At 42.5% G+C, this 25,689-nt stretch overlaps 1 protein-coding gene across 2 annotated transcripts in view; it reads left to right on the top strand.

The window, feature by feature from the left end:
- Positions 1-25,689, top strand: part of PRDX4 (peroxiredoxin 4) — a 188,378-nt gene that overhangs the window by 124,777 nt on the left and 37,912 nt on the right. The window lies entirely within an intron of this gene.

The following is a 25,689-nucleotide window of genomic DNA, read 5'->3' as shown; positions in this document are numbered from 1 at the left end:
GATTTCTCCAGTCGAAATACAGATCAGGCTGGCTACTTGACGTTGAATATTGGGGGCTTCCAGCTCCCCTTTTTATAATCAATTTTCAGACACAATTGTGATTTTGGGTGTCCTGCCTCAAAGGAAGCACCCGATGCAATTTGAACTTCTAAGTACCCTCTCCGCCGTCCTGTCCTTGTGGCAGAACATATCCAACCCAGATAGCCCCTCAACACAGGCCATGGGAGTTGCATGTGGATCACTGATCTATGCTTAGCAAAGGTTACAGAGGCCCACAACCCTACTCTTCATTATTCCTTAATCAGACCCATCTCCACGTAAGCTGTGCCCAAGACCCGAAAGACCAGTGAACTTTGTAAGAATTAAAGTCCTTTTCAAGTGCATAGGAGAGCCTGGTTCAATCCTAATCCAGCATGTCCTATCTAGTTCTCAGGAATGGAGCCATGCACACACTTGTCTTTATTTTTTGGGGGGAGGGGGGGGGGGGGGGAGTGGGCTGGTAAGCTGCAGTGACGCAGGTAAAAAAGCCTGTTCAAACTACTGATCATCATTACTAAAACACTATGCTGCCACCAACACGCTTGTGCCACTTAACTCTTTGGTAAGGCCAGTAACCCTTTACCATTCATGAGGGTAGCGCTTTGGGCGCCTTTCGCTGTCTGAACAAGACTGCATTCTGTGAGAGGCCTATGTTATGGCGTGCCTGCGTGATCTGTTTGCCAATGACCAAAAATACGTACAGGGATCCCAATAACTTTACAGCTATGGCACTCTGGTCAGGGTGCATGTCTCTCACCATACAAGGGACATTTCCGCCCGTACAGTAAGTAAACCAGTGGGCAGTTGATCTGAATCTTCAACTTTAAAAATCGCACGAGTGGCAAGAGAAACTAAAAGTTGTGGATAGATTAATGATGCAAGCATACAAAACTTAAACACTGCACCTCTAGCTATCTGGAAGAAGAGTCTCTGCCACGACGCCCTTTGCTAGACCTCTGCAAAATATTTAAATGTTTTTTTTTCACCTCTGCCACTGTTTAAGGAATTGATATAAATTGAAAGTAACCATTAATAAATACCCCTCGTTGTTGGCCAAGAACGGATATTCTTTGTCTGCATTTGTCTCTCGCATCTACTTAGCAGTTTTTTTTATACAAGTGGGGCCAGCTTTAAACTAGGTGGAACCTTGTTTATCACAGTCACTTCTCAGGCATTAGTCCCTTGGCTCCCACTTTAAATACAGAAACTATCATTGATTTACTACAATAATATATGGAGCTGCTTACAGAGACTCGGAAACAGTCTATAAAGTTTTTTTTTCTTGCATTGGGGCTGTAGAGTCTTCTGCATCTAGCTAAATAAGGGCCTTTTTGTGCTCCAGTTAGGGACAATTGTAAGTCCTATTGGAAAAAGCGCTATAGGTGCTGCTTTCATCAGTTCTGCGTTGGACTACTTTAAGGGACCATCCCTTGAATGTTATCATAATAGATCTAATAACCCAGTCCGTTGTTCAGCAAAGCAATGTCCTGTTTGTGATGGTTAGAAATGTAGGACAGAGTAAGGAGAATTATTTGTTATCTCTACCTTGGATGGCTCTTGAACGTGTTCTTCGAGCCCATGGGTCCACCATTGGATTTCGAACCCACGGGTTCACCATTGGATTTCAAGACCTAATTAGTTATTGTATCTAGCAGGAAGGTTACATATGTCAATTCAGTTCAAAACTTTATTCGGTTATTAAAACAAAATAACCATAAAAGTACAAAAAAAAGAAGAAGAAATTCTTACAATACAATTGATTACAGTACACAAAAGTTGTTTCCACACAATTCAGATTACAATTGATTTTCGTGATTTAAAAACATTTTTAAGGAATGAGGAAATAAATACGACACTTAAAATACTATTGAGCTTCTGTATGGCTAAAAAAGCAGGGCGGCTAAAAAAGCAGGGCGACAACGATTAATTCCCATGGTCTTTAGAAGTGGGATAACCCACGTTCGTCTAGGTACAGAATAAAATTTACAAAAGAATAGTACATGTATATCTGCTTGTACTGACAATTCATCACAGGGACATTTTATCATAGTTCTGGACCAATCATTCATTACTTGGAAACTAAGTAGCCGAAACAGCAAATTCAATCTAAAACGAATTCATAAAAACCTTTCATGGTCACTCATTGGTAAGCTTAAATAAGGTTGTACATTCCTAGAAAGCACAATTTGTTCGTGGGCTACTACAGTTATTTTCTTCATATCAACCATAGTTCTAATCTCGTGCAGATAAGTCATACACTTTTCTTTTAAAGATTTTCTAGAAATGTTACATTAGGAAGATGGTTCTGTTGAATAATGCCCCATACCCAATGCAGTGAGGAATTTCCTCACATAACACAGCCATCTAAGTTTGTCGATTTTCTCTAGGCCAACCGCATTGGTCATTATTGTGCGATTTAATTTACATTCGTCAGCTGTCCATATTCTGTGCCATAGTAGATTTGGAGCCGTTTTTATAGTATCTTCCAAGTAGGGCTCCCCTAATTCTACATGACAAACATATGTTGAAACACTCTTTGGGACTGCTAAAAGGTATTTCAAAAAGATTTTCAATGACCTGTAGTGAGCTCACATTGGAATGTCCCCATAACCCTGCGCCATATGTTACAATCGCTACACAGGTAGCTTTATATATGGTTAACATTTCCTTGATTGGTCTCTTTCCAATTTTACAGCTAAAATTCTTTAAGGCCATAATTGATTTACAGAACAGCAGTCTCCTAGTGCTGATAGTGGTATTCCATAGGCCCTTGCAATCAATTAAAACTCCTAGGTAACAAAATGTTGGGGTAACATCAACAGGGGTATATAAAGCGCCCTTCTCCTATTTTTAGATCCCGATCCACAGGACATAGTGAAGGTCTTGGAACAATTAACACACAAATCTAACCTTGTCATGAAATCACAGAATGAGGTAAACAACCTCTGCATAGCCTGCGGTGTTCTAGCCATGAGGACGGCGTCATCGGCATATAGCATGGTTGGTATTGGCCTATCACCTGCCATTGGGAGGTCCCTACACTCAGTCAGTAGTGTGCGCTCCACATCGTTAATATAGAGTGTGAAAAGAAATGGAGCAAGGACGCAGCCTTGGCGTACCCCTCTCTGAATTCCAAAAGATTCGGTGCATTCCCCATTTTTCCCAAATTTAACTTTTGCAGATGCTCCAGCATAAAGTTCCCGAAGGAAGTTTATGATAGAGCAATCTACACCCATGTGGCCCATAACCAACCAAAGTTTACTGTGGGAGACAGTCGAATGCAGAAGTAAGATCTACAAATGTTACAAATATTCGACCCTCCTTGGCTTTGGTGTACTTTTCAGTTAAAATATGCAGGTTCAGGCATTGCTCAATTGTCCCTAGCCCTCTCCTGAAGCCATACTGTAAATCGCTTATAATTTTGTTCTGGTCAGCCCAAATTTGGAGTCTGTTTAAAATTACTCTACCTAGGATCTTGACAGTGGAGTCCAATAGTGATATTGGGCGATAGCACTTACAGCTGTCTCTATCGCCCTTTTAAAAAATTGGTACTATCAGAGATTGGCACCACGAAGGAAGTAAACCTTCATGTAGAGTTGCATTAAAAAGGCGTGCAAGAATCGGGGCCCATAGTTCCCTATTGTTTTTGTACAGGTCGACCGGGACTCCATCGGGACCCGGTGCCTTCCCACCCAAAGATGCATTAATACATTCATGGACCTCTGCTACAGTAATTTCTGGGGATAAAACACTACAGGGGTAAATGGAAGCTTCCATCTGGATGTTCTCAGTCGCACCATCCTTATTGTCGGAATCATCAGAGTACAGTCCTATAAAGTATTCAACCCACTCTCTTTCTGGTATTGCACCTCTAGCGAGTCTGTTTTATTATAATTTAAGAGTTGCATTTACAATTTTCCAAAATAATGTGGGATCTTTGCTCAGTGAGGCCGCGCACAAGGCCTCCCAGGCTTCTTTTTTGAGGGCATTTTTCCTGCTTTTAAGAGATTGCTTATAGATGTTCCTACATTCTCTAATTAGACCTCTATCCTTTACAGAGGCATGTAGTGCTTGCTTTAAGTTTGAATACGCCTTTGTACAAGCGGAATCGAACCACCCCTTTTCAACCCTACATCTACCTTTAGTATCTACCCATAGCAACTTTCTGATTTGTTCGGCAATCACCAGGAAGTTCTTGATTACATCAGAGTCTGTGGTGTTTTCATCTGTACATACATAAAATTGCGGCAACATTCCCTCTAGCAGTTTTTGGAGAAAATCTTCTGGCGCAATTTTAGTCCACTTTAAGGAATAGCCATTTTTTCTTCCCATAGAGATGTTGACAACTATTGTTTTCTGCTTGACCTTACCACGGTTTTCATTAATTTTCACTCTCAGGGTTAAACTTAAGGAAAATTATCACCAAGTGAAAAATCGAGGATGGCAAAGTCCTGTATCACATTACCATGTCTGGCAGTCATGATAATATGATCGATTACTGTATTTGCCCCCCTTCCATTAAAGGTAAGGAGAAAGGGGGCCTTGGGGCTAATCAGACCATTCACCAAGTCATTCACAAATATTATTTCGTTTAAGTGGTCCCCGCATTTAGTATGGTCAAAGTGACTGAACATAATATCTTTGTCAAGGTTAACGTCACAGGTCCCTTTCTCTCCTTAAATACATAAGGGGCAATTAAAATCTCCAGCCCATATAACACAGGGTTCCTTGAATCTCCCTTCCATCACAGTTTTAACATCATTTCCTAGTGTTCTAAAAACATTGTCAACGTCTGTTCCTTCGATGTTGTTCTAAAAATGTATCAAGACTAAAACCTTCACTTAGAATAATGTGATAATACATATTTGTAGGAGAGTAGGGTCTGCAATCCTATGATCACCCCAGATTTTTGCTTTTTGCTTCACTGGTTTACGACTTCTCTGGCTGTGGGCCTGCTAATCAGACCCCCAGCCTTGCTGTTCTCTCCCTAAATTGACACTGGTACCTTAGGTGCATTTACCAATTGGTACTGGGCCACCTTATCAGACCCTGTAACTCAGGGCATAGGTGTACCCAGGGCCTACCAGGGGCTGCAGCATGTATTATGCCACCCCTGGCTGGCCATCTAAATCTGACACAACTGGCTGCATGACAGCTGGGGCAAGGTGGTGTAATCACCCTTTGCTTTAGATATAGTATACCTATATCTAACCCTAAAAATGGACACATAGATCCCTATCAGTCACTCCTATGGCAGGCCTTGACAATCCTGAAGGCAGAGTGCTTGGAATCATGTGAGATAGTGCTCTGGCATGAGCTGAGCCCGTTTGCAGCTTGCGGAACCAAGTCCTAATAGCTGTTCCATGATAACGCATACCATATACTCTTAAGTGCATTATAATCCTCGCGGTTATATACCAACTCTGGTATCGCTTTATCAAAACATGTCGAGTAAGGTGTCATACGAATTGGAATACTAACCCCTCGCCAATTCTGGCGACGGGGGTTAGCATTCCACCCTTCTAGAGGGACACGACATGTATGTAACCGTGAACCCCGGTTAAAGCTAACTCGAGCCTCAGCATCACAAAATGGATGCTGCCACCACAGACACAAGTCTGACCTCCTGCTGCTGGGAGTCCTTCCAGCGAGGGAGGCTTGGACAAAGGGTTTCCTGTCAGGGGCGGTGCTAGCACCATCCCAGACAGAGTTTTGTGTATCCTGGGTAGGCAGGGCTTCAGAGGAAGGTGACTGCAAGTGGCACCCCGGTGCTCACTATGCATATGCCGGCTAGAACCAGTTCCAGGGGCACACCAGCCCCTGAGCTGGGGAAAGTCAGGCATGGGAGAGGGGTGTAACCACCCCCCTTCCTGGTCCCACCCATGGGCAGGACCTAGTCGCGTGCCAGCCCCTTTTCCTAGTAAAAAGATAGGAGCGGGCCCCCTTCCAAATTAGATCATCTTTGAATCCTGAAACTTCTTTCTATGAAAGGAACTCAAGACTTCTTCCTAAGATTTCTCCCTTGTGACTAAGGAGTAGTCACCCTGCACCCGCAGGCACCATCTAAGAACACTGCGGTTTGCTGCACGTCCTTCCTCCGGAATCCGACCGACCAGCACGACGAGATCCGGCTTCCCTGGCACCTCTGACCTCTACCTACATCATCAGCCAAGCTGAGATCCGTGGGTGTGACGAGACCTCGAGGGACCGGCCATCTTCAGAACTGCACGACGCTTATCCAGCACGACCGCCGAGGAATACTAGAGTTAGTGCTTTGGGGTTCGAGAAGCCCTAACCCTGAGCAGCTCCAGCACCGAAGTCCGGCCCCCCAGCATCCACCAGATCTGCGTGGGGCCCTTCTGCTCTTTGCTGCTCACCGCGTTGTCCGGCTACTTGCCTGCTGGCTTGTGGCCCTCTTGACGACGCACCACGACAACAACACCGCTGGTCTGGTTGCTCCAGACTGGCCCTGGCTCCCCTCCAAAAGAGGAGCACCCCTGACCCTCCTGGTCCACTCCAGACGCCATTTTAAGTCCACCGCGTGGGCTTGCATTTGCCAAGACTTGTTGCCCCAATCCTGGGTCCAGCGATGTCGACAGCAGAGACCTTCGTGGGACAGCTCGCACCTCCATCCTGGTCGCCGACAACGCCTCCTGGTCCGTGAGACTGCAGAGCCCAGCGTCGCCCACTCACCTGGTCGAGGTGACTCCATCCGGTGCCATCCTGGTGCCTATCTAATCACTGGCTAGTGATTCAGAACTTGGTCCCCTCTGCTTACAGGTATCCTCAATCATCGATCCAGGCTTGGATCCCTCCGAATCTCTTCACTGGTCGCCTGCCAGCAACTTCTTCTTTCAGGCTTCATAGACTGCAACGAGGATTCCCGACTTCTTTCCAGACCTATGCAGCCGCAGCCCCTGGGCTAGGTAACCTCAGCATTTCGGTGCTCCAGCATAGCCTCACTATCCAAGGGTCCAGATCCTTTTTCGTTTCAGCTCTACCTAGTCGGATTCGTCCGATAACACTAACTTTACGAAATCTAGCATCCATAGACTTTGTACCGCATCCCGCGTGAGAGAGCACACTCTGCACCCGATCCCCCTAGGCCTCCTGCTAGTAATCTGAAGGTTCAGTAGTCTAGTCCTAGCGATCCTAAAGTCTATTAGAGTAGTACTTACCTGCTAGTAATTTCGCATTCCACTTTTAGAGTATGTTTTTTCGTGCCCCTCGGGCATTTGTGTAAATTGTGCGACTTTGCGTATTTTCATAAGAGCTTTGTATTGTGCTTAGCACCCTGTCCTCATAAAGAGTCCAGGGTTGTTGTGTTCTAAATAAATATCCTTTTATTTTCATAACTTGTGTGGTGTCCTTTCACTTGGTGTTCAAGGGGTATATGTGATGGTATAACAGCTGGCTTAACACGCCCTCTAGAGTTTAGCCTAAAGACTGCTCTTGTCCATGCTACTAGGATAGCTGGTCTACGGTTGACTTACAACCAATCATCAATAAGGGTTGCTTGGACTGATACAAAGTGCTCACTAGAATAGTGAACATTATATATCAGGCCAACTTCTCACAATATTGTTAGCGACTACTTCGATTTTTGTGCATCCTAGCATGTTAGAAACATAGGTGCACAAGCCTCCTTTGGCCCTACCATGGCGTGAACCAATTGCTGGGGAAAAGTAAGTTCTATACCATTAATATGGACTGGTTCTACTGCCCATGTCTCCTGTAGACTAACAACGTCATAGGTATTCAGTAGGTTGACCCAGTTTTCATTTTCCAGTTTGGATCTTAGTCCTGCAATGTTCCAGCTCATAAAAGACCAAATTCCCTCATTTGATTGGCTAGCCACAGTATCTTTTTCACTATTGTGTTCAAGGATAATCCCTGTGGGAATTTCATTGTAATGACCATTACGACACACGAGTTCCCGCCCCGTGCTCATAGGTTCCCCTATATCTTTCTCATTGTTTGCAAAGGTGATTCCCATCCCACAGTCCTCATGCTCCAGCCGGTCACAGGAGATAGAATTGGTAGATCTAGAATCAATGGGCAGTCAGTCAATATCCTCTAGCCCTTGCAGAATATGATACTGATTTGATAATTGAATATCAAAATTAAAATTATCTGTCTAGTCCTATATTCCCCTTGCTGCCATAAGTTAGGGTTGATCATTCTAGGCCTCATTGCCGGGTAAAAATGGGTCAGATCCACAGTTTGTATCCCACCAGCATCGGAATTCCAATTACATATAAATCTTACCACATGTCTATCTCTAAAGTTAATAATTATGCAGTCTCCAGGAAGGTCTTTATACCTATGACCAATCCAACTTACTCTACGGACATGCATAATCTCCGCTTGGATATATCCTGGTAGGGGTCTATTGTTGTCTAACCAATGTATCACCTTATTTTTTAATGCGTGGGTTTCCCCTCTTTCATTTCTTAACTCTGGCACTCCCTTCATGACAACAGTATAGGGAGTTGACTGTGGGGGTAAGTCCACGCGTAGGTGTTTAGTCTTTTCTATTCTGCTAGGAGTCTTCTCAACTTTTTTATCGTTCTTATCCTTATTGTCTTCCCTCCTTGTTATTCCCTTGCCAGCCTCCCTCTCTAGCCCTTCTTGCCCAATATTCTTACGGGTTTGTGCTTGGGTGCCTGAAGTTGGGGTGTGTTGGACAGGATGATTGTCGCCCTTCGCTACCGATGGTGTTGACTTACTAGTTGCCTTAACAGCATCATTAGCAATATTTTTAGATGTTGTGGGATTAGATTTGACCACTGGCTTGACATGGATGTTAATCTGTTTCAATATTTCTGAATTAGCCAAGCCCACCTTTTCCAAGTTCCCCACTTTGTCTACTAATACCCTTAATCCTTCCACTATTGGCAAGATAAGTGACTTCATTAAGTGTTCAAATTGTTTCATAAGGTCCATCGGGCTTGTAGGTAATATATCTTGTTGAGCCCTACTCCTCTACTCCTTGTTCAGCACCATTGGACTGTATTATTTTTGCCCCCCCCCTTCTGTTTTACTGAGATAGGTATCAATTTCTTCTGTTCCGTCACATTTTGTTCCCAGACAACAGTTTTCTACTGGACGCCAAATTGCTTTTATAGGTTTTCCCTCTTTGCTTTGGTGGGGGGGAATCACACTTATTATCTTATCTGCTAAATCAGTGTTTTCAATATTACAGGTATCTATCCCTTCTGCATCATCCGACATGTTAATCGTGGTTGGTGATTCCTCAGTTGGCCTCCTGTTAGGTGTTGGTGATAATCTACTTTGCCGACATGCAAAATCTCTAGGGGGGCTTTGGTTTGAGGCGGTAACACAATTTACATCTTTTTCAGGAAGATCTGTATATGAGTCCATTATTAAGGAATCCTGAAAAGACGTTGTTGCAATAGCGGTATTTACATGTATGTTGTTTTCTTGTGCAAATTGGGTAAGGAAACACATACTTGGGGGCAATGTGAGTCGCCTCTCGGTGCTCTCTATTGCATTAGAAACAACGACAATAGTTTTTTGTAACATCTTGTCTATTGCAGTTAGAGTTGGTAATGGGGTTGTTCCTAGTGCTTTTTTTCTGGAAGTCGATCGAGTTGACATTGGTGAATTTTTGCCCATGGTTTCCCTTCTAAAAAAAAAAAAAAATAGACAAAGGCAATGTTTGTTCGCAATATAATGGGCACCAAACGGTGGAGCACAATATACCTTAAACGGACAATTGAAGTAAATCCAAAGGGAATGGCCCAGCCCAGCCACGTTCTACCACGGACGGCCCGCCCTTTGCCCGGCGTCCCGCGAGGCGGGGCTGACGCTGTTTTTATGCGCTTCCTGACGCGGTTTCCTGTGTTACAGCCCGCATGGGCTGCTGGGATTAGTAGTTCCCTGTCCCGCTCTCCGCTCGGCGGCAACACAAGGGATGCAGGCAGCGAGTGTGCGGCGGGAGGCAGGCAGGACACTCTGGCAGCCAGACGGCGTGCAGGCAGGTAAATCCAAGGGCTGTCCCAGGGTCGATATGGCAGGCTTCAAACTTTCAATGCGGCAAGAGTTTCCCCATATGTCAATTGACCAGGTTTAATATGGCTGTGATTATGCATCTTGAATCTGATCTTCACTTCAACCAATCAGTTTGTCGGACTTCAGATAAATGGCCTTTTAAGTAAAACTTCACTATACGATTAGTTCTTGCTGTCAAGTGAACCTGCAACTGCGTGCTGAGGCATATAAATAATCTGGCTCATGAAATTGTGTAGTTTCCCTAGGAATAATGTCAGATTACTTTTTACGCATGAAATGTTGGTTTTAGCAACTCACTCTGGGTGTACTTTAGGACTTAACAAAAAGCCCAGATTCGTTGTTTTGAACGTAATGATTGGCACATTTGCCCATCCGAATTCAGTAGGAAGTTGAAATGGTGTTAAGATATTTTTAGGGACTCAAAAGGGAGCAGTGGATATTGGGAAGGAGCTTCAGAAAATTTCTGTCGGGCCTGATGAGCCACGGTCAGTTAACTTCGCAGTTGATCATATTTCTTAAATTCAGACATCTAGCTTTAGTTAGTACTCTCGGTATAATTTAAATTAAACTAAGTTTCAGTCTGTAGAAGAAAAGACATGTTCTCTGTCCAGCTCCCAGAAAAATCATCAACTTGCTAACTCTGAAACGTTGTCTTTGTGGAAAAGTTTAGTGTGAATCCGATTTTGTAGGCAGGATCTCCTTGAAGGATGCTTTTACCTCCTCCCTAAGCAAAGTCTGACTATGAGAAAAAGAAATGGCCAAAAATTCCTAAATGTCTTTGCATGAGCGTCCCTTGAGCAATAGTGTGAGCTTCAGAACAGAGGAATGCCACAGCTCTTTGTAGCAATAAAGAGCGATAGATGACAGCCCATTGTTTGCCCAGTGTGCGTGGGTCTTATCTTTAAGGCTTTGTATTTTTTTCTGTAAGGCTTCTTCATTTTTCTGCCAGGTGAAATGCATTTTTTTCATGTTTGCATAACGGTGAATGGTTCATCGAGGCTCCTATTGACATGGCAAGGGTAGGGAAGAGCCAAGTGAAGTGGCACAATTGCTCGAACAGCCAGGTACTTTTGGCTTGGCCCTCACTTCTTTTTTTTATTTTTTATTTTAACAGTTCTTTATTCACTACATTTTTGCATTAGTCCCTTCCCAACTTTAGTCCCTCCCCACCCATTCCCAGCCAGCTTATACATTTTTTTTGGTCAAAAATTTCATTACGAAAACATAAATATAAACACTTATTTCACTAGTTCTTGCTGAATATGATAACCTATAATGAATAACTTATTAGCACATTGTTAAAGAAAAAGGAAGAGGAGAAGAAAAGAAGAAAAGAAAAGTAGCTAGATTATTAGATCGATAAATTATATAAGTTAGGTATATTTATTTTCTATTTCCATACTCATTCGTCCATTCGTTAGCATGTTATTAAGCCATGTTATTTTCACACGACTTATAAGTTACTTGCTGCCTATCATTATTCGTTATTTGCAGCCAATTAATTAGTGGGCCCCAAATCTCGAGACCCCTTTTTTTCATTTGTAACCCCTTCCTCCTGTATATAGCTATTTCTAGGCTATAGCTAGCTAGGAGTCTTGATCGCCACTGTTGGAATAGCGGAGGCGTTGGATCCAGCCATCCAGTTGCCAGACAGATCCTAAAAATGGCCATAGATATGGATATCAAGCCCTGTGTTTCTCTGGATCTTAAACCTTGTTCTAATCCCAACATTATTTCTGTTGTCGTGATAACGATTGGACTTTGAAAGATTTCAGAAAGAAATTTAGAAATTTCTGATCTGATAATAGTTAGTGAATGGCATGTGGCAAATATGTGTACTATATCGGCGGCATGTGTAGCACATTTTGGACAATTCGTACCTTTCCCCATACTCCATTTAGCAATCTGAGACGGTGTGTAATATAGTTGAAAGAAAATCTTATAATATTGAGCCTGTAATTTCGTGGATATTAGTGATGTTTGAGAGAGTTGAAATGCTGATTGTACGCAGTCTATAGTGATATTTAGTTTATTTTGCAATTTGAGACTATGTCTATCCAGATCATCTGGTAGCAGTGAGATTAACGTTTTATAAATATCTCCTATTTTAATAGGGGTCTTGCCTATAATATCTTCTATAATCGAGACTTTATGAAACTCGGCCCTACCTCCCCCTTTTTTAATTATGAAATCTCTAATTTGGAGGTATTTAAAAAAATCCCTATGTTAAAGCCCAAATTCCATCTTTAGTTCCTCAAAAGATTTAATGGCCAATGGTGAAAAAAATACCCTCAAATGTGTAATTCCAGTATTGATCCATCTGATCGTGCATGTATCATGAAATATTCCTGGGAGGTTATGATTTCGGATGAGACTAGTGTAATAAGAGTATCTGCCAATTCCTAGTAATTTACGGATGTTAGACCAAGCGCTGTAGATACCTAACAGTGCTTTAAATCTGACTTTTTTGAAGTGATTGTCATATGTTAGTCGCCATAAATGGTCTCTTGTTTCTGCTCCCAGAATAAGTCTGCAAGGAGAAGGGACTTCCCCTTCAATAATCGCAGAATCATCTGACATAAGTAAGCCTTTGCTGTAGCTCAACAAGGAAGCCCACCAATATATTTTAAGATTTGGGGCTGCAAGACCCCCTCTCATTCTCGAAGTGAGATGTGCTTATATGCTCGACGTGTCTTTTGATATCCCCATATGAATCGAGAAAAAAGCGTTTCAATTTGTTTGAATATTAGTGTATCAAAATTTAAACATATAGTACGAAAAAAATATAAAAACTTCGGTAAATAAATCATTTTAATTACATTGCATCTCCCTATAAGAGTTAAATGTAAATTGTTTAGTCTGCTCAAGCTGTCCGATTGTTTTAGGAGAGGATCTATATTAATTTTGACGAGTTCGTCCAAGTTAGATGTGATATTAACGCCGAGATATGTAGCATTTCTGACTATTCTTTCATCGCTTAAATTTATATTCTTGTTGATTATTATCTGGGTTTTGTTTTCGTTTAATTTATATCCAGAGATTTCTCCAAAACATAAGGCCTCTTCTTCTAACAGCTTTATTGTAACATATGGATTACTTGTGGTGATCGCGATGTCATCAGCGTAGGCTAATATTTTAGTATTTCCGTTCGATGTTTTTATTGGTAAAATATTTTTATTACATTCTAGTTTACTGATAAAGGGATCAATGAATATTGCAAATAGGGGTGAGCATGGACATCCTGGTCTGATTCCCCTAGTTATTTTAATCTTGCCCGTCATTCCGCCATTTATCATCACAACAGCTTCTGGTTTATAATATAAACTCTGACTAGCATTGATGAATTGCTCTCCGATTCCACTTTTTATCATGGCTGTCCAGAGATATTGCCAGGAGACCCTATTGAATGCTTTTTCTGCATCCAATAATACAAAGTGCCATAGGGTCTCCCGTAACCACTGTTATATCGAATAGTGTAATCACCCTTTGTACATGATCTGTAGTTGAGCGACCGGGGACAAATCCATGTTGTCGTACCGATACGATTTTATGGATCATCGGGGCTAATCGGGTGGCTAACATCTTAGAATAGATTTTTGAATCACAATTAATCAAAGTTATGGGGCGGTATGAATCTAGTTCAGTTGGATCCTTGTTTTTTTTGGGAGAAGATTACTAATTTTGCCATTGACCAGGATTTTGGTGGTTTTCCCGTTATAAATACTTGAATCATAAGGGCCCAGAGTATTACTTTAAGTGGTTTATAACATTTTACATAAAATTCGACTGGTATACCGTCCAGACCCGCGGCTTTCCCCGAAGGCAAGCTGTTGATAGAGAGTAGAATCTCGATCCATTGGGGTATAGCTTCAAGGCTATCATAATCATTTTGCAAGAATTTAGGTCTCGGTTCTTCGTTTAAGTATGTGTTAATTAAATGTTGATTTTTATCAGTCTCTGTATATAGATTTCGATAGTATGCCTGAAATTCTGTTTTAATTGCTTCTGGGTCTTGCGTTAATAGATTATTTTTATCTTTGATTTCTTTTATAGTATTGATGATATTTTGGTTTCTTGTTCGGAGAGCTAAATGGTGCCCTACTTGTTCATTTAGTTCGTATGCCTTTTCTTTATTTGAGGTAGCTTTGTCAATAGCTCTTGTAGCAAAGATTTCAATTATTCTGTTTTTGGCTATTGACACCTTTTGTAATACACTGTCAGTGTTTTGACCCGCTACAACAGTTTTTACAAGTTCCTCCTCCGCCAGTTTCTTATTAATTCAGTTATTGGTTTTTTTTTCCTTGTTATATCTTATGAAAAATCGGATTGTTTCACCCCTGATAGCAGCTTTGAGTGTCCCACACCACATCTAATGATGTACTGCCAATATTATCTTCCAGGAATTCTGGTATCCATTTTTCCATCATTTGGCAGTATTTTTCGTTCATTAATAGTGTCCTTTCAAATGTCCAATTAACCTGATCTTGCTGTATTCTATCAATATCTATTGTTAAAAGTAAGGGGTTATGATCCGAAAACACCATAGAGAGTTTTTCCAGGTGGCACTTTGTTATAATAGTATTTGAAACTAGCATATAATCCAATCTTGAGAATGTTTGATGGGGATGTGAAAAATAGGTGTATCCCGTATTTTGGGGGAACTTATATTGCCATAAATCTATTAATCCCTGTGTTTTACATAGTGTTACAAATTCCCCAAACACCCTAGCTTTCCTACCATTATATTTGAAATTTTGATCATAGGTCCAATCTGACGGTAGGTTTCGATTTAAATCCCCGCACATTACAATTGGTAGTGGCCAGTCGGATAATTTGCTGGTGATAAATTTCAAGAGATCTAGATCGTCAGTAACATATCCATAAATGGAGCAGATAGTTATGCGTTTCCCAGCCCCATAGATGCATTAGGCAATCACCCATCTCCCGAATTTATCTGCAGCAGTGCGGGGAAATTTAATTTCTTTATCTGATGCCAGGATAGCAACACCGCGGGTTTTAGTAGATTGTGTTGTGGCTGTGATCAATGTGTACCCCAAAGTTTGTAATAATTTTTTTTTCCCGTCCTTCTATATGCGTCTCTTGGAGGCAAATGATATTGGCTCAGATTGATCGAAGAGCTATAGCTACATTTTGCCTTTTACGTATATCATTTAATCCACAGATATTAGTGGAAACAATTTTTAGTGTGGCCATCGAAATTTGGAATTTTTTTCCAAGTATTCTGGCTGTCTAAGTTGAATTTGTGACTTTGACGAAAAGTTACTAGTATGTGTAATTTTATCGGTAGTTAGTAATGTAAGCTGGGTGAGCCCCGCCCCCTCCCCCCTCTCCCTTTCCATCCCTCCCTGCTCAAAATGAGCAAGCCCCCCCCCCCCTACTTGAGGCGTCTTGGGTCATGGTTCCCCCAAGTGTGTGTCTGGGCGGTCCGGTCTTTCCTGCCCTCTCCGAGACCCAGCATCTATACCTTAGATGGCCCAATATACTAGTAGGTAAGTGCTTTTACAAATATTTATTCCTACTCTATTTAAATTCAGTTCAAAAGTATGAAAAAGATGGAAAAGCATAGGGTAGAGAATTACATTATTCGGTTTACATCCACCTCCCGCCCGATTATATTTGAGGAATCATTAAGTCCTTTAGGTTTAACATCATATCGGAGATTTATAGTCTCTGTCTTTAATCAAACTTTAGGATTAGTTGTGATTTTCGGGGAGAAATGAGAGCCAGTCTCGGAAAGTTCTTTCAAATATGCCTCTGCCAGAATTTCACTTGTAAAGCTTTTAGTAGATCCCTTATAGATTTTCAGACGTGCAGGGTTTTGTAGATATACGGTGGCACCTATTTTTTTTAAAAGGGGCGAAAAGTTGTCGCAGCCTCCACCGGCGTTCTACTGTCTCATGAGCAAAGTCGGGGCGTGCGAAGATGATTCCTTTAAATTCTCTTTTGCTAGTTGGTCTGGCAATATCGTAAATAATTTCTCTCAAAAAAGTTCCCAAAGTGGACCAGCATAGCTCTTGGGTATTTGTTTACCTTATGTGAATATTTCGGGGCTGTCAGGGGAAAGCGATGAGCCCGTTGAATCTCCCTCTAGATCCCACGATTGTATTTCTGGGAGGGCTGTCTTGAGTTCCGATATGAACCCCTTTGGATCGTTTCCTTCTGGAATTCGTAAGTTGTTTCTCCTGCCTCTATTTTCCAAATCTTCCACTTTGGTCATAAGATCGTCAATTATGCCTGACTGTTGCTTTTCCTTGGTTTGTAGATTGAGTACATCTGACTCAAGATTCTCTGTAAGAGTTTCGATTGATTTCATTCTGTCCACTATTTCTGAACAAGTATTGTGGATTTTTTTTTTTTTTTTTTTTTTTTTTTTTAATGGAGCCCTGTAGTTTTTGAATTGCAGCATGATTGCATTGATTATCTGTTTTCAAATCCGCATGAAAATGCTTTATAGACTTGAACATCGCTCAAGGATGTTTCTGAATGGTTTTCTAATCTCATACTATCTTTATCCATGCTTTCGGTTCCTCCTTCGTTGGTCAATTGTTTGATTGGGTCTCCCATCTAATTTAGGAGTTGAGTTTTTCTTTGTATGTCTTTTCTTAGGATTGCTACCCTGATCAGTGGTTTCATCATAGATTGGTCATTGCGCTCGCCTATATTTTGTCTTCCTTTTATCACCTCTTTTTTCGGGAGTGTTGTCTTGCCTTGACTCATTTGTTTCCTTCTCATCAGGGTGATCTGGGGCAACTATGGTGGTAGCATCCGGTTCTTGATCATCGCTCGTTCCATTACTCTCTGTTGTATCACCGGAGATTGATAGTCCGGTTTCATATATATCAGAATCCCCCTCATCAGCAGATTCTTCGTTTGACGTCCCTGAGCGGCAAGGTTGTATTATCGTGCAAGACTGTTCTGGTTCTGGTTCCAAATTGTCTTTGCTCATAGATGTTGCCTTAGTAGATTCATTATCATGAGACTGATGTTGTAAGATTACATCTTCTAATGCTTCCACTATGTCGATACCATTGCTGACCTGTTTTGCTTTGATTCCTTTTCCAGGAGGGAGGTCATTTGCTGGCTCTTCACGGTTTAGGTCTCATTCAAGACTTTGAGTATTTGACAAAGTACATTGGGGTTTTCCATTTTTCCCTCCTACGTTTGAATTTTCCCGATTTTCCCGAGGAAGTGGGCTGAATATAGTAGAGATCCTAGGTTGATTCACCCCTGGTTGTCCAGTAATTTTAGCTGCTGCTTTTAGATCTTTGATGGTTTGTAGGCGTTTTGCTTTTTTAGCCATAAGTTCTAACTGCTCGTCGGTATTAGTGTCATTATTATCTTCATTGTCTTCCTTAGTATCACTGTACATGCAGTTATTTAATTTTTTAGGTTTCTTTATTTCGCTTATCGATTCTTTTTTTTCTTTTTCTTTCTCATTTTCGTTTTGACTTGTGCATTTAGTCCATAGTTTTTTCCTTGCTTTCTTTACTTTTTTGTTTTTCATGACTTTCTTTCCTGATTTTATCTATCTTGTCTGTTTTATCTTCTTGCGCTTTGGATCCTCTTGGCTCAATTCTTATATGTGTACTATTGTTATAGATTAGTTTCTGTGAGCCAATCCTTGTTTCTTGCTTCGGGGTGTCTTCTCTGTCCTCTATACCTGTGTTTTTTAAGGTTACTTCTCCTTGATTGGTATGTGCCTCTGTCATTTCTGATGCTTTCTGGATTTTGGTTATCTCTTTCTCAGAGCTAGTTTGATCCATCATTTGATCTGTAGTTCTGCACCTCTTGGTCCTCTCGCCTTTACCCCTTCTCTGTGTTATGTCCCTTGTTGTCGACACAGTTGAAGTTGTTGCGTTAAAGACTTTCCTTGGTCCACACGAGCGTCTAGCGTTCTTCTTATTTTTTTTTTTTGACAAATTCTACAATAACCTCCGTTGGTTTGTTGGCAAGAGGTGCAGTTGTTATCTCTCTCGTCTCTCTTGTTTTCTTACTTATCCTTGATTGTCTGTTATTGCTTGCAATTGCTATTTCTATGGCTACTTCAGGTCGATTCAAACCGGGTGCTATTCCAGTCCTACTAGCTATTGCAGTAGTTGTAGGGCTTATAGAGGTTGTAGTTTTCGACCTTAGTGCTGCACGCGCTTTATGTGTCTTAGCAGGTGAGAGAAAAAATGTTGCTAATCGTATCTGTATTACATTTTTTGTCAGGTTTGTCATGGGAGAGGTCTCTGAAAACTATTGACCACCTCTCAGTTTTTTCCGTCGCAATTTCTATGTCTTTGGCGATGCCCCTTAGGATCCTTAGGTGCCTTGCGACCTTGCAAACTTGTTTGTCCTGTTGCCTTGTTGCCTTGTTATTTGTTGTTTGTTGTCTTATTTATTTATTTGTTGTTATATTTTTTTTTTTGCTGTCCTTGCTTGTTCTTGCTTGTCCTTGTTGCTTTATTCGATAAGCCCCTTAGGTGCCTTGTTACCTTGTTGCCCTATTGTTTGCTTGCTTTGCTGTTATTTACTGTATTTTATTTATTATTTTATTTATTTATTATTTTGCTTTTCCTTCAGTAATTATTACACTGCTCCAACAAATTGTTTTTTTTAATGATCCTTCCTAGCGCAAGCACAAGCCGTCTATAGCTGTAGCAGTGGTCTGCTGTTTGAAATTTTTTCCCCCAGATATTCCCTCTTTCACAGGACTGCGGGAATTAAGGCAGGTATGGGTCCGGTATGGCTTTCGTTTTTTTTCAGGTGCGGGCGTGGATGAGCGTTGCCTAGCAACAGAGCGTGAGACCTTAACTCCGCGCAACACCAGTGCGCATATGACGTTTAGCAATCCGAATCCGGTAAAGGCACACCGAACGATGGTGAAGACAGAGGCAGCAAAACAAGGTGATGAGAAGGCAATGATAGTCGGAGATAGGGAGCAGAAGGCAGCAGGCAGCGGGGAGAAGCAACGATTGAGAGACGGTAAGAGTGCGCGACAGCAAGCAGACACAAAGGTTGAAAGGCTGACGAGGGTAGAGAAGCCGGCACAACATTTTCACTCGGTGTTAGTTTTAACTCACGTGTGTCTGTTTGTCTGTTTCTCCCCCTCTGCAATGCACTGCCAGGATTATAGTCCGCTTATTTTCCGCCACTTTTTCCGCCACAGTCCTCGACCATCCAGATCCCTCACTCGCTCTGAAACAGAGTCCAATCCAATCCAAGTGACTATCCAAGTAGCCAAGTGGCTACATTACCATAGTCAGTTTCCTCATTTTCCGTTCCTCAAGGCCTCATTTGATCCATCTATGTGTAGACAGGCAGGCAGGCAAGCATGCATGCAGTAGGTGAGCAGGCCTTAGCTTTAGCAGACTTTTCCCAGAGCTAGAGCCTCGGAGCTGGTGAGCAGTCGACCTCTCACTCAGACGCCATCTTGCCTCTCACTTCTAATGGTTCGTGAGCTTTCACCAGTTCCAGAGGTCAGAATTATTCCTTTGCTTCTGCCGAATGAGAGAGAACTGCCACTCTGAGCAGACTGAGCTTTGGAGCCAGTTCTCAGCCCGAATTTTCTACACTACGAGCTGGGTTCTTGATCACGGATAATCCATGCACAAATTGGTGTACCAAGGAAAGATTTATTGCGGGACAGATTCCTGTGGTTCTTTCTTGGTTTTAGTCGTTTTCACCACACACTGAACATTAAGTATTTTGAAAGAAAATGCTACTTGGTCTCAGACGTTATCACTTTGAGCAACATCAAGAAGGCTATTACTGCAGGCATGGTATGTGCTATGTGCTCATTAGCAAACAGTGATTTTACCTAAACATTATACTCTATACTCCTTTTCTTTACCGTCTCAACTTACCATGAAGCAAGGGACACAAAAAGAAAGAATTGACCTAATGGTCAAACGAACAATACCAAATGTCCTGACTTCCTCCTTTAGCATTAGGTATTTCATAGACTCCAAGGCGAATTCATTATCTGGTGTCGAGCAGAGAATCTTACAAAAGCCATAAAAATAGCAGGATGACATTCCATACATTTTTCAAGTTGTGCCTCTTAGGAAACCACTCCTCTCCTAGCAAAGACCAAAACTCCAGCCAGTATGGCGAGAGTACTGAACTCCACTCCCTCCATTCTCCACATATGACAAAATATCTCAGATTTCTAGTATACGCCTTGTAGAGAGGGAGTCCATAGACCTATAATCCCTTTGTCCTTTGTATATAGACGCTGGAATGGACTCCTCATTTTGTGGTTGTTCCCTTGGTAGTGGTTTGGTTTTATGGTTACACCTGAAATTGCAGTTCCAATTGTGGAGAAGATGTTTAACTGCTGTGATGTACCTAAATAAAATAGAGCTTCAGTATTGGGTGGGGCGTAAACATGCAGTGTTTTTTTTTTTGTGTTTTTTTTGCCATGGCAGTGAAAACAAATTTGACCCAATAACACATTATTTGGAACCAATCTGTTTGTGCAATGGTTTGAACCTGTGGATCTGAGACTCATGGTGGGTCCACAAAGCCTGCTCAAGGTCTGGAGCTTTTTAGAAAAATAAATAGCATTGATAGATTAAGTATTCGACCAGTAAAGAGTCCTTGTGTGAAAAATGTTAAATTCTGTGAATTTTAAATTTTTTGAAATTGGTGGGTAAAAATAAAGTTGATCTTCAGATTGATTTCTAGGAGTAGTGCAAATGCATCAAAAATTTAGTGTGGATGATGAGCCTCATTTGAATTTAGAAAAGCTGCGTACTTCCCATAAAATTTGGTTTTGATACTGGTTTGTGAATTAACATATTTTGTCATAAATATAATATAGCCAGAATATACTATATTCAAACTGCCATTCTGCAGTTTCAACCCAACCAAGCATTCGCAGTCGGAGTGATCATGCAATTACTGTAAATTATGGCGTCCTGCATCGCAATTGTACTCCATGCGAGGCTTCACATGCTCCTCCTACAGGAATGCTTAGCACGTCGGTGGAATCAGATGGTCTATTGTCCGATCTAGTGTTGGTAGACGGCTGCACCATGGTGGAACTCGCCAAACTTATCAGCAGGCCGGCCTTTCATCGACCATGCTCCATAAATCGTGCTCACAGCAGACTCCTTTTTAACAGGTTGGGGGGGCTCATCTTCTAAATTACACAATACAAGGCATATGGAGCAACAAGCACAGCACGCTCCACATAAACTATATACAGTTCTTAGCTATTTTTCTAGCACTAAAAGCTTTTTAGACTCCACTCATAGCCAAAACTGTTGCAGTCCGAACAGACCATGACAGCAATGTATTATGTACAGAAGCAAGGGGGAGACTCGCTCTCCCCAACTGTCAACACTTGCTCAAGCCATTTGGAAGTGGGAGATGCAGCACAAGATTTATTTTCTGGCAGAAAATCTCCCAGGAGTTAACCGTGAAATTGCTTATCTCTTCGGCATGAGACCACAACAAATGCATGAGTGGGAACTTCACCCCCAACTTCTCCTTCCTTGCTTCCAACAGTGGGTGTTTCAGCAAATAGACCCATTTGCCACAGCGAAAATGTAAATTGCCCATACTCCGGTTCCATGTAGCACCCTCACCTGCTATCAAAGGGCAATGCCCTATGGACGAACTGGTCAAGAATATTTGTGTATGCTTTTCCGCCTCTCCTGCTCATTACATGGATAGTTCGGAAACTCATGCAAACATCTCATTAATTCTAGTGACTCTCACATGGGCTTGTCAACCATGGTACACCACTCCGTTGGAGCGGTCTCTAGTTCCACATCAAAAACTACACCTGAACTCCAGTCTCCTCACACAAAGCCATGGAGAAATCAGACATCCAGATTCCAAAGTGTTGAATTTAGAGATCTGGCTTCTGAAGTCAGTTTGGTTATTTAAATCTTCCACCAAACTATGAATATTCTTAAAGAAGCAAGAAGGCCTACCACCAGAGCTTGCTATGCAACATGGAAATGAGTTGCTGTATATTGCAATTACAAAATAGATCCTTTAGATGCTTGTATACAAAACATTATTTGCTACTTGTTACATTTGCATCCATCAGGCCTAGCTTACACGTCTATTTGTTTGCCCCTTGCAGCAGTAGCTGCGTTCTTACAAAATAGACATTTGTCACTATTCAGAGTCGCAGTAATCAAGGCCTTCAGGGAAGGCTTAAAAACAGTAATACCACCAAGGATTCCCCCTGCCCCGGATGGAATCTTAACATTGTTCTCACGGCTCGTGGGTCCACCTTTTGAACCATTACACAAGTGCCCTTTACAGTTCCTCTTGTGGAAAGTTGAATTCCTCATTTCTCTTCCAGGGGATCCTCATCAATAGTCATAAGCACTGAATATTCCCGCCCATGTGTGGGACCCCGGAAACAATATAAAAATATATAGGTAAAAACACATATACCTCGCTCCACATATATGTACGTACATATATTATTTTTCTCACACCAATGCAGCCCCAAAACTGAGGCTAAACAATGTAAACACAAGTACATGTACTGCAATTAGTAAGGAAATAAAAAACTCATTCGGTCAAATATACCTTGAACTTTGTGTTTTAATGAGTAAAACCACTCATAAATCCTGAAAATTGCTAATATACCTTGTTAGCCCTCGGGCTGCATTGTAAAACAATAGCATAGAAAATGAAACCATTTTCAACAAAAACTGGCACCATGCCTTTAAGGCAGCCATGACCCCAGGCTTCCCATCATGCCTCAGGAGTGACAGTTAGGTCAGTTCTTTGCATAGCCCTGAAGACAGGGCTCAACCATAGGATTGTAATAGTACCGAATCTCATTTACCTGGGGAGGCGGGTGGGTTGCTTATGACTTTGATGAGGATACCCCTGGAATTACAGGGTTACAGGTAAGTAACTTATCCTTCTCTTCCAGGGGATCCTCAACAATAGTCCTAAGCACTGAATAGAATAGCAAGCCCATCAACCACCTGCAGGTAAATGAGAAATACATGACCAACCACTTCATAACAGCCAATAATTCAGCTGTTAAACAGATTCCTCAGGGAGGCCTGACCCACCTGGGTATCTGCTCTAGTGTCAGAATCTAGACAGTAATGTCTGGTAAATGTAGGGACAGACCTCCAGGTCGCCGCTTTACAAATCTCAGACATGGGCACATTATGCAGGAAAGCCGCCGTTGCAGCTCTACCTCTAGTGGAATGCGTTTTAGGGGTAAACCCCAGAGGTTTTTGTGCCAATTGGTAAGCAAGTTTGATACACGAAACGATCCATCTGGAAATGGAACGTTTCAACGCTGCGTGCCCAGTTCTGATTGATCCATAGTTAATAAATAACTGATCAGAATGTCGAATAGACTTGGACCGGTCTAGATAGAATTTTAAAACTCTTTTCAGGTCCAAAGAGTGTAAAGCCCTCTCAGCTGGAGTAGAGGGATTGGGAAAAAAAGTGGGCAGAGAAATCGATTAAAATGAAAATCTGATACCACTTCGGTAGGAAAGAAGGGTGCGTTCGCAGAACCACTCTATTCAAATGAAACACTGTATATGGTTCCTTGGTACAGAGAGCTTGAATCTCGCTCACCCTACGGGCTGACGTAATCGCTACCAAAAAAGCAGCTTTCCAGGAAATATGCTGTAAAGTAGATTTATGAATGGGCTCAAAAGGAGGGCCCATCAACTTTGATAGTACTAGGTTTAGCTCCCAGGGAGGAGAAGGAGGACTTACCGGAGGGTACACCTTTTTCAGACCCTGCAGGAAATCCTTTACCGCTGGCAACTGGAAAAAAGGTTTGTGAAGGTGATCGCCTATAAGCAGTAATAGCGGCTAAATGCACCTTAATGGAATTAAACTTCAATCCTGCTTTAGCCAGGTACAACAAGTAGGGAATAACTGCTTCTTCTTGACCCTTCACCGGCTTATGACCATTCTGCATGCACCACATATAGAACCGCTTCCACTTGCATGCGTAAGAGTGTCTTGTGGAAGGACGTAGTGCTTCTCTCAGAATGGACATGCAGTCTTGTGGCAGTCCTAGCTGGCCGTACTGAATGACCTCGGGAGCCATGCTGCCAAGTTCAGTGACGGAAGGTTGGGATGGTGAATCCTCCCCTTCATCTTCGATCACAGGTCCAGCCTGCATGGAAGCCTCTTGTGAGGAGACACTGACAGGGGAAGTAGGTCCGTGTACCACCATTGTCTCGGCCAGTCGGGTGCAATCAGGATCATTGTTGTGCACGAGTTGTTCAGCTTGCTCACCACCTTCGGGATCAGCGGAAGTGGTGGAAAGGCGTACACAATTTCCCCTCACCAGTCGATCAAAAGAGCATTCCCTCTCGTTGCTGGTCGGTAGAACCTTGAGGCGAAGTTTGGGCATTTGCTGTTTACGTTGTCCGCAAAGAGGTCTATGGAAGGACGACCCCAAGACTGGAAAATATCTTCTAGCACTTCGTCGTTGAGAACCCAGTCCTCTCAGTCTTCGAAGTGCCGACTTAGTGCGTCCGCAGAAGCCAATGCCAGATGCGCTGAGCTTCCACTGATGGAGTCCTTGAGCGTGTTCCTCCCTGCTTGTTCAAATAGTACATCGTGGTGGTGTTGTCCGTACATCGTGGTGGTGTTGTCCGTTTGTACTAGAACAGTTGCCTCTTGAAGCGAGGGAAGGAACGCTTTGAGGGCCAGGTTGACTGCTCTCAATTCCAGCAAGTTGATGTGGTAGGTGCTTTCTTTGGAAGACCGCAGACCCTGCACTTGGAGAGGCCCCATGTGCGCTCCCCTGCCTTGTAAAGACGCGTCTGTGATTATCGTTTGTGCAGGAGGAGGTTGATGGATGAACTCCCACCTGCATGTTCTGCTTTTTTGGCCACCACGGGATGGAAGCTCAAGCTACCTCTGACAAAGTGATCTGATTGTTCCAGCGAGCTGATTGCTGGTCCCATTTGTCCTCCAGATCCTGCTGAAGAGGACGCATCCAAAGTCTGGCGTTCGGTACTAAGAAGATGCATGAAGTCCTGCTGCGAAGAACTTGCTGGCACTTGAGCGTTATAGAAAACTGTCTCTCCTCAGAAGGAAACACTTTTCCTACTTCAGAGTCCAGCAGAGCTCCTAGGAAGTGAATCTTCTGAGTGGGTTGGGAGACAGACTTGCTGTACTTGCCATGTAGGCCTAGCCGCTGACCGAGTTCTATGCAGGTCTGGAATGGATTCTTTACGTTGTCTGGAGAAGGACCTTTCAACAGCCAATCGTCTAGGTATGAGTATACGAAGACCCCCCTGCGGCGTAGAGCTGCCGCCACCACTGCGACACTCCGTGAACACCCTGGGGGCCGACTTCAACCCAAACGGTAGGACTTTGAACTGGTAGTGGGAGGTCCCCACCCGGAACCGAAGGAATCTCCTGTGATAGAGCCGTCTCGGGACATGAAAGTATGCATCTTGAAGGTCCAGCGAACACATCCAATCCCCCTTCCTGAGATGTGGATATATTTGATGAAGCGCCAACATGAGAAACTTTTCTTTTCTGACATGTAGATTGAGTGTTCGCAGGCCCAGAATGGGCCAGTATTCCGCCTTCTGGCCCTTTTTTCTGACCAGATAATACCTCGAATAGACTCCTTTCCCC

This window comes from Lissotriton vulgaris, chromosome 8 (assembly GCF_964263255.1).
Source record: "Lissotriton vulgaris chromosome 8, aLisVul1.2, whole genome shotgun sequence".
Classification (NCBI taxonomy): domain Eukaryota; kingdom Metazoa; phylum Chordata; class Amphibia; order Caudata; family Salamandridae; genus Lissotriton; species Lissotriton vulgaris.
The sequence above is the reverse complement of the archived record's forward strand: the minus strand, read 5'-3'. Positions and strand labels throughout refer to the sequence as shown.